The 10029-nt window shown below is 42.8% G+C and overlaps 2 pseudogenes; both read right to left on the reverse strand.

Annotated features, from left to right (window-relative positions):
* Nucleotides 1–7321, reverse strand: part of LOC103735212 — an 11808-nt pseudogene extending 4487 nt beyond the window's left edge.
* LOC103735211 overlaps nt 1–10029 on the reverse strand; it is a 41414-nt pseudogene that overhangs the window by 19239 nt on the left and 12146 nt on the right.

Here is a 10029-nt window from a genome sequence, read left to right on the forward strand (position 1 = left end):
AGAGAATGAGGGATGGACATGGTAGGAGCTGGGTTAGGGGGGCTGGATGTGGTTGGAATAATAGAAATACAGCACTCATTTATGAAAACAGTATCAACTCAGGAGGCTTGGCTTTAAAGAATTGGCTCTGCAGGTATCATTTAAGTATAGTAATGGCTAGTTATAGCTATTGTTATTTGCTTTGTTGTTAATTTTTTGAACAGAATGTAGAAATATTGAATGTAAATTAAAAGCTATTGTGAACAAAAGCTATTTCCAAAGGCAATCAGTGTAGACACAGTTTATTTCAGACATGGAGAAGAGTTAAGACCCAGCAGACTGAGAATCCTGCTCTTGTTCTCATTCCGTCTCTGTCGCTGTGAGAAGCAGAGTTGTACCAGTTCTGCCTGTAATACTCAGGTCCATTCTAATTCCTCAGGCTGCAGCTCAGAGAAGCGCAGAACACCTATTTTGTATGAGGCATATTTGGATCTGGAGAAGTAGCTAGGAACACAGGAGCTCTGTTCTCAGTAGGCTCAGAGAGGCAGCCAAGGAGGTAACAGGATGGATGGCTAATTTTTGCCTTCTAAATCAATGTCCACACTCAGGGTGGAAGTGCATCTAGCAGAAGCTACCAGAAATTCATAAGGGAAAGATAGACTGGGAAAGTTTACTTGCAGAAATAAATATTACTAGATGATAGGCGAGGAGCTAGGATAAGGTTTTACAATGATCTGTGTTTGAGGGGCTGAGACAAAAAGGTTACCACTAGAGTCTGATGACTGTTCCCACCTCTGCAATAAAAAAGAAGCAGGAGTATAAGAAAAAAATCTGTGGACACAGTCCACTGATCTCTTCACTGATCTCACAGTGAGTCTAAGTCATCCAAGGCCTCCTTTTCCTCCCCATCTCTGCAGAGACGTTGTTATTTCTTGACATTTCTATCATTATTCCAAGCCCTTTCTTGTGCCCAGGTGCTGAAGCTCAGCTCACATAACAACCTGAGGCAGATGAAGTTTTGCTTTCACTATTGGGAGAGGCCTGGGAAGAATCTTTTGTTAAGTCCAAGACCCTTTCCCCTGGACTCTGCCAGGCCAGAGAGGACTCTACTTACTGCTGAGTCTCCAACAGTGAGCACAGAACCCAACCTCGAGACCAGGGTTTCTTCGTGGGAAGGCGCTTACTAAATGGTGTGCATATCATACTACAGTCCCACCCCGACCCCCCCATTGGCCAAAGTACCCATAGTAGCCCATGGTATAAAGACCTGAGAGTCCAGCTGGATTCTGTTATTTACCAGGTCGTTGACTGAACCCACATATCCAGAGTCTAATTCCTAATTCTGAAATTGATACCCTTTGGTTTGGCATGGAATTTATCATATCCAAAAGAAAGTTTTGACAATATTACAAATGTATACAGAAATAACAATTTAAAATGTTAGCTGCCCTACAAAAGACAGGCAAACATTAGGTCACTGTTATGTTATTTCACACATACATATATTTTTAGTACCTAACAACACCATTACTAAGGACATGTACTTCAACTACTACAAATGAATATACTCGGTTATAATTTCCATGTGGAGGAGCTTTCACTTGTTCACTAATAGAAGCCATAAAGGATGCACCATGAATCGTTTGCACCTCTGAACTAATGTGCCATCTTGTTCTAGAATGAAGTCCACATACATGATCAGATCTTCATTTATCAGTGGAGGACATTCACTACCAGTATAGACATGTTTCTTCTGTGGATGCAGCGCTCATACAAACTGTTCCTCTTTCCTCATAATGTTCTCTCAAGGATCTTGGAGGAACTAAATGGTTGATCATAGGATGATTGTGAATCTCTCTTACCCTGATGCATGTTTAACAGATGCACCATCGTTCTTGAAACTGGGCCTCTAACTCTCTTTTTCTGTTTTGTAACCCACTAAGTAAATTCTGATCACTGGTCTGAGAATTGCTTCAGGCAGTTTCTTCCCAGCTCAGGACACTTACTGTGATACTGTATTTTTTTTTATCCTAAAGGGATTACTTGTCCTAACTCATCCTATCAGATGAGAGGACACCTGGGACTTCTTCCATCATAACTGGAAGCAATGAAACCTCTGATTGAGTCTTTAAATCTTTTCTGAATCAAAATTTCCCAGAATGTCTACATAAATGAAAACAATAATTTTAATTATTAATTAAATATGTATTTTCCCACTTTACCCAACCAGGATATCTTCTACTGAATCCATCTAGTGTATTCTTTATGCACATGTGTTAAGGGCTGAGCATTTGAGATTTGGTAAACCTGTGGGGGATCTGGTCCATGGGAAAAACAGGTTTTTCTTTCTCATCGGCCTTTGATTCCTGGTAGCATTTCATTTAGAGTTGGGACTTTGTGAAATTTCCCCTACCCACATTGAAATGTCATGACCACCTCATGTTCTCATTATGAAAGCCTTATTTATGCAATCTTGTTGTTGAGATTCCCCATGTGAGGCTTTCCTTTCATGTCTAAGAGTCACTATCTAGCAGCAAGTGTCCTAGTTCTCTGGCTTATACAGTCTTTCCAAATCCTCTGCTGTGGTATTTCCTGAGCCTTAAGTGTAAGGTTGCATTGTAGATGTGTCAATTAAGACTGGGCAACAGTCACTTATTATCTATACTTTGAACATTTATGGATTCCTATAATAGTCTACAAACCACAACAATGAATGGCCCAGCAAGATATCCCCTGTGATGCAATAGTAGCACTATCATCTTGAGGGTAAATTTATTTTTAATGTATATTTTTATTGAGTTCTTGTGCTGTTCACACAATACATTTTAGTCATATTTAGACTTCCATGTCTGTACTCCCCGTAGCCCAAGAATCAACTCATTTCCTCCTTGTTAATGCCTGGTTCCTACTATCCTTCTCCTTGAGGTCCTTCTTCCTCTCCCCCACCCCCCAGCATGGTGCATTTCCATTTTCCTGGATTCTTCAGTTCCTTCAAGATATGACTGCTCAGAATCCGTTTTCAGCTGCAACTACGACATAGGTTGATACTGTAATAAATACATGTATTCACTCATAAATATGCATAAAGTATAGTGAAAAACATGATTTGATGGACCAAACCAATCATAAGAGGGGACATGAGAAAGAACCCTCCATGTTTGAGATGATTACAAAGCTCATCAAGATTCCTTGGGGAATCTCAAGGTAGTTTTAGTCTCACTTCCCCATGTGTTCTCAGCACTGTGTGATTAACCACTACCTTCATAGGACTGACAGTAGTAGTCGGCCTCATCCTCAGTCTGCACATCAGTGATGGTGAGGGAAGCTGAGTTGGAGGAGCTATCAGTGGAGCCAGAGCACCGATCAGAAACCCCAGTGGGTCTCTTTTCAAACTCGTAGATCACCGTAGTTGGGGTACCACCCTGGTGCTGCTGATACCTGCTCCGGGTGCAGGAAATGATGACTGTCTCCCCCAGAGACTTCAGAATGGAGTGAAGCTGACTCAGTACCAACTGGGCCCATGATCCTACATAAAAAGAACAACAAAAACCAGTTAGGACCAGGCAGAACCTGACCAAGCAGGACTGTGAAATATATATAACCCCAAGTGTCTCCAGTCAACCTCCAAAAAAAGCCCCTGACGGCACCTCTGCAGAGAGCAGCAAAGTGAGTAGGAGTGCAGCCCAGCTCATGGTGGGGATGCCTCAGCCTCTGCCTCCTGCTCTCCTCAGCTGAGTCTGATCCCACCAGCCCTTCTTATTCTTTCCTGTGAACCTAAGAGTGGGGCGTTTCCATGCAAATCTTTCTCCTGTGGAGATTGTATAGGCCTCTTTGACCTCAGACTGGCTCTTGAGGAGAAATCTAGACAATAAGCAAGGAAGGGTGAAGGCTCCACCATGTGGTGGGACAGAAAACCTGCAGGGGGTGACTAACAGCAGAGGACTCAGGTTCAGTTCCCAGCGCCCACATGGCAGCTGTAACTGCAGTTCCAGGGGATTCAATGGCCTCTTCTGTCCTCCAGCAGGTATTGCAGGCACAGGTGCACTTCATGAAGAAAACACACACATAAAATTTAAAAATAGATATTTTAATTTAAAACCAAAATAGAAAAAAGGAAAACTAACCAGCACCTAAGTAAAAACTACAAAACCATTAAAACCCAAACAACCCAGTTGCGGTGGCACATGCCTTTAATGCCAGAAAATCTAAACCAACAAGGGCAGCTAACAGCTTAGTGAGCTCCACCGCTCAGAAATACTAAGAATGCTAATTCCAAAAGACAAAGAAAAGGAAACAAGATCTGAAATGAATGAAAAGCAAATAAAAAATAAAGAAGACAAGCTTAAAACTCCCAAACATAAACCATAAAAGAAATACATAAAAACTACATTAAAAAACATAAAAACAAGTTTTAAATTACTACAAAAAAAACCAAATCAAATTACAGAAATAAAAACATATAACACCCAAATCAAAATACAGAAATACAAACAAACACCAAAATAATATAGAAACAAAACCAGAAAATCAAAACTCAAAAAAAGAATAATAACTGACCCAAAATCTAAACAGAAGCTGAACATAGTGGTGACACCTTTAATCCCAGAATGCTGGAGGTAGAGGTACACAGATATTGTGAGTTGGAGGCCAGCCTGGTCTACATAGTGAGTTCCAGGTCACCCAGAGTTATATAGTGGGATCCTGGCAAGGAAAAAAATCCCAGGGAAAGCTGTACAAAATTGAATCTCAGCACTGTGAAGGTAAAGGCAGGTGGACACCTGGAGCTCTTTGGCCAGCCAGCCAAGATGACATGGTAAACTCCAACTCAGCAACTCTGGTTTTAAAAGGAAAAAAATGTGGAGAACAAACCTTCACACACACACACACACACACACACACACGCATGCACGCACACAAACACAAATGCAGTCAAACTCACAAACACCTATGCATTCACAAACGACATACTCACAAACTACACACTCACACATATTCAAACATTTATTTACACACACACACACCAAACAACCAAACTCATGAACCACACAGAACTGCAATATATATCAGCAAATCACACACAGTGCTACTCCGCCACTCTTCTCAGTACAGCCAGGGAAATCCAGGGCCCCCCATCCCATTACAGCTGCTGGCTGCACACCCTCACAATCACTGCTCATGAGGCCACAGCAGGACATGGACCAGTCATGACTGGCCATAACTCACAGGATCAGAAAGGACTCAGGGGTTCATGCTCAGGTGGGCTATGGAGATTGACATTAGACTTTCAGCAATTAAAGCCTGTAGGAAGCTTCCCTGCCCTTGGGTTTCTGATCTGGAAAGGGTTTCTGATCTGGAAATCTGCTGTGTCTTCTGTTTAAAGGCCTCTTCGTGTCTACACTCACCATGTTACCTATTCTTTGAATTTCTACTGCTTGGCTTCAAAATGATGCTACAACTTAACAGATAAGACATCACTCTGTGTGTAAAATGTGGTTCAGTAATTTATTACACCTATGAGACTGGCAGAAAGATACTTTCCTCAAATATTCCCAGAACATCATTAGATTCTCATAAAAACTCTGGGAGGCCAGAAGGAAATGGATCAATATATTCAGTGTTGAATGGAACTCTCTTTATCTCTCTCTCTCTCTCTCTCTCTCTCTCTCTCTCTCTCTCTCACACACACACACACACACACACACACACACACAATGTGTGTCACTCATAATTCTCTAGCCAGAAAACCCTTCCTTCAGGGGCTAGGGGCATATCTCAGTAGGTAAAGTGCTTGCTTGCACAAACATGAGGACCTGAGTTTAGATCCTGTGAAAACCATGTAAAACCTGGATGTAGCCATGCACTCCTGTAATACCAGAGCTCAGAGCAGAAGGCCAGACACAGGTGGATCCCAGAGACTCACTGGTCAGCCAGTATATTCTGAATAGCAAGGTGCAAGTTCAGAGACAGACTCTGTCTCAAAACTAAGACAGAGAACTGAGACTGAGGACATCCCAACATCAACCACTGGCCTCCTCACAAGCCTTCTGCCCTCATGTGCTTTCTATTGTGATGACTAAAAACAACTTGGGAAGGAAAGCGTTTGTTTTATCTTACATCTCCCAGGTCACAGAATCATTAGGGAGACCAAGATAGGGACTCAGGACAGGAATCTAGATACGGAAGTCTAAGCACAGACTGTGGAGGAATGTTGCTTACAGGCTTGCTCCTCTGGCCCATGCTCAGCCTGCTTTCATATACAATATGGAACAACCTGCCCAGGGGTGGCACTGCCCACATCACTCAACAATCAAGAAAACATCCCACAGACATAGCCACAGGCCAGTCCAAAGGAGGAAATTCCCCAACTGAGGCTAACTCTACCCAGGAGTGTCAAGTCGACCACTAAAGCTATCCAGCACAGAAGCCAAGGCTGGAGCTCGAAGGCTGGAGCTCCAGGCAGGAACCTGGAGCAGACACTGGAGCAGAGGCAAAGAAGAAAGCTGCTAACTGATATGCTCCGCTCCCTGGCCTGCTTGGCCCAGGCCCACCAGCCCACAAACAGTACCACCTACATTGAGCTGCCCCTGCCCCCAACAACCAGCAACCCAACGTGCTCCAGAGACATGCACACAGGCGAATCCGATAGAGGAAATCTCTCAAGAGCAATTTCTTCTTTCTAGGTGTCTTCAGCCTGTGTCAGACAACAACCAACTTGATCCCTTGACAAACACATCACTACTCAAACAAAACCTTTCTTTTCTTCCTTATCCCCATGATCTCATCATAATTTAAAACATACAACAACTTTAAAAGTCACACTATAAAATTTGAAAAAGCCCAATATAAAGCTTTAAAAACTGAAATACTGTAAAAGTTGAATGTCTAAAATATCTTGAGACTGTGGTCTCCTGTAAAATAAAAAATGTGAAATAGCTGGGAATCTAGGCTTGCATCTTTAATTCCAGCACTCAAGGGGCAGAGGCAGATGAATCTCTGTGAATTCAAGGCCAGCCTGATCTATATAGTGAGTCCTAGGTTAGCCAGAGTTACATGTGGGACCCTGTCTCTAAAAACAAACAAGAATAGTAAGTTACTTTCACTTTTTTCAAATGAGAAGAACCAGGCATACTTAAGTAAAATCAAAATTCATCAGTGTAGCTCAGTGTAGCTCAATCTCCGTAACAACTGGAATTCACAATCTTCTGCTTTCCTAAAGGCTCGGGCAGCTCTACTTCTCTGGCCCCACCATCAGAACACACACACCTGACTTCACAGACTTAGGACTGCCCCACTCCACATCTGATGCTTGATGGTTACCCCACAACTCTGGCATCTCCAACATCTGGGGTTTCTACTGCCTCCGAGGCTGCACCTTCACCAATGGCCTCTTCTCATCAATGGCAGTGCCAAAACTCAGCTACTCTCCACAATCCCTCATGCATTCACAACCAGCACCATGTGTTCAATCTCGGTCCACATTTTGCTTGCCTTTTAGTTACTTCTTAGTCAAGAATCTGTCTGCTGGGGTGGTGGTGCACACCTTTAATCCCAGCACTCAAGAGGCAGAGCCAGGTGGATCTCTGTGACACTAAGACAAGAATAGTCTGTATAGAATGTTCCAGATCAATTGGGGTTACCCATTCTCAAAAAAAATTGCTTTCTAGGGGTATTAGAAAGCCTTTAACTGGGGCCTCTGGGCAGTGGATCAAGTTGTAGACACAAAGAAAACCCCACAAAACCACGTATTAGATCCAATTATTGAAGTTGCTGACAGAAACGTGGCCATGAGGTTACATGTACTAACATGTAGAACAGGCTGGGTAAGGGCCCCTCCTTCTCCTGTGCTTCCTCTGTCGCGAGCCGGGACTCTGTCCAGCAGAGTCCAGGAAAGACGACACAGACACCAAGGTGAGGTTCAAGCTTCTGTTTCTCTTTCTCCTTTATTCTCTCGTATTCTCTTCACTATGATGCTGGCTCACTATGATGCTGGTTCTCTCTATTACACACTTCAGCCTTTATATAGTGTTTCCAACAGCCCTCCCCCCAGCCGGTACCAATCAGGGCTCACACACGTGCAGCGGCCAGGCAGAATCTAGCTCATAGGCATGTAGCAAGATCACCAGGCTGGCAGCACCTGTTTGGCCTCTCCATACTTTGGAGTAAGCAAGCGGGAATCACGAGCCTTGGCAATCAGCCAAGAGTTGGAGTAAACAGCACGAGGTTTGGCAGCCAGCCAGGGCGCCATCTGGCTGACTCAGCAGTGCTCGCTTCCCACAGGTGAGGAAACTGTTGGTTATTAAAAAGTTACCTTTTTAGGCTGGTAAGGTTGCTTCATGAGCTTAAAGTACTTACCACCAAGCCTGACAATCTGAGTTCAATCCCCGGGACTCACATGGTAGAAGGAGAGAATACCTGCAAATTGTCCTCTGACCTCCACATGTATGCCAGGGCACACATTTTGTTACAAAAACATATTATTATTATTATAATTATTATTATTATTATTGTTATTGTTATTATTATTATTATGATGTGTGGGTGAGAGAGAGTCCTGATAGACCCCTGACTTATGTAGCTGATTTTTGGCAACACAGTCAGAGGTGTTCACAAACTTGAGAATTCTTGCTTGGCTGATAAGTGCAGAGATGTAACTCTCTCCAAAACTGCTGTTTCTGTTTGAGGACAATTCAAGACTCTATAACATGAGGCATTAGTTAGGTTACATATGAGTAATTTGGCCTATCTATTGTCTCAGTGGTTGAGAATGTAGTTAGAGCACATGGAACAAATGCCTTTTCTTCGTAGACTCAAGAATGAAGGAGTTCTTGCAAATGGAGGTGCCACAGACAACACTGGCGGTGCAATGATGTGACTGTTGGCAAATGGATTTGTGAATTGTGTCAGTCATCCTTCCCTTGATAAATCACATTCCCAAGATAACAAACTTAGGAAAAGAAGGTTTGTTTTAGCTCATGGTTTTAGTGGTTCCAGTCCAGGATAGACTGGCCCTGTTATTTCAGACCTGTGGTATCCCATCATGGTGAGAGCACACGGCAGAGGAAAATCACTCATCTCATGCTGGGAAGCAAAGGAGGGAAAGAAGTATGGGCTAGATAACTGCTGGAAAGGGAAAGTTGGTTTTCTTTAAGGGTGTGAGTCTAGATAGGTTAGCTAGGCTCCAGTGGATGGACATACACCAAAGGATGCATAAGGACACTGGGGACATTAGTTCTATTGGCCTTAACAAGAGTCCATGAAATCTGGTGGGGGGGCTATAAGAAAGGTGCAGAGAGGAAGGTTTTAATATGATCAATATATTTTGTATGAAGTTTTCAAAAATTAGATTAAAAAAAGAAGAGAAAAAATCATATGCACAAAAAAGAATGGACTAAGCACCACTAGCTGCTTCAAGGCCACACCCAAATGACCTGAAGACCTCCCATTAGGCCCCATCTCCTAAATGCTCTGCCACTTCTCAGTAATGACTCTCTGGGTATCAGCCCTTCATCATGTGTGCTTTGAGAAATAGTTCAGATCCAAGCTATCACATAAAAATTCCAGTGAGAATGACTTCCATTCTCAATGACCATTTTGGAAACTGTTTCATGAAAACCATGAAATGTTACCTTGTTTCAAAGAACAATCTCTATTCTTATAATAACCAAGTTGACTAAGTCACTTCAAGCAAGGGGCTAGGTTTGAACCAAGACTCTGGCATTTTTTCATGTGTAGAAGTCCAAAGGAAGCTGTCCTGGTGACTTTGCAGTGATTCTGTGACTTTTCTTGGTGAGCCAGAGGGGCATATCTTCAATTAATATGCTCCTAAGAAACATTGACACGGTTCAAGCTGAGGGAATGCAAACAACTTTCCAATCTGTGTGTAGTTTTAAGATTCATGGATCTGGCAACTGTCTGGAGAAGTGGACCCTGACAAATAGATGTGAACCTAGAAGATTATCCTGTCTAGGAACATTCAGGAAATGCATATAGGTTTGGGAATTCTGGTCCTGAATCTGTGAGAGGCGGGAAGTCTTGAACCTGTTTAGACCT

This window comes from Nannospalax galili, unplaced genomic scaffold (genome assembly GCF_000622305.1).
Source record: "Nannospalax galili isolate Female #2095 unplaced genomic scaffold, S.galili_v1.0 scaffold3317, whole genome shotgun sequence".
Lineage (NCBI taxonomy): Eukaryota > Metazoa > Chordata > Mammalia > Rodentia > Spalacidae > Nannospalax > Nannospalax galili.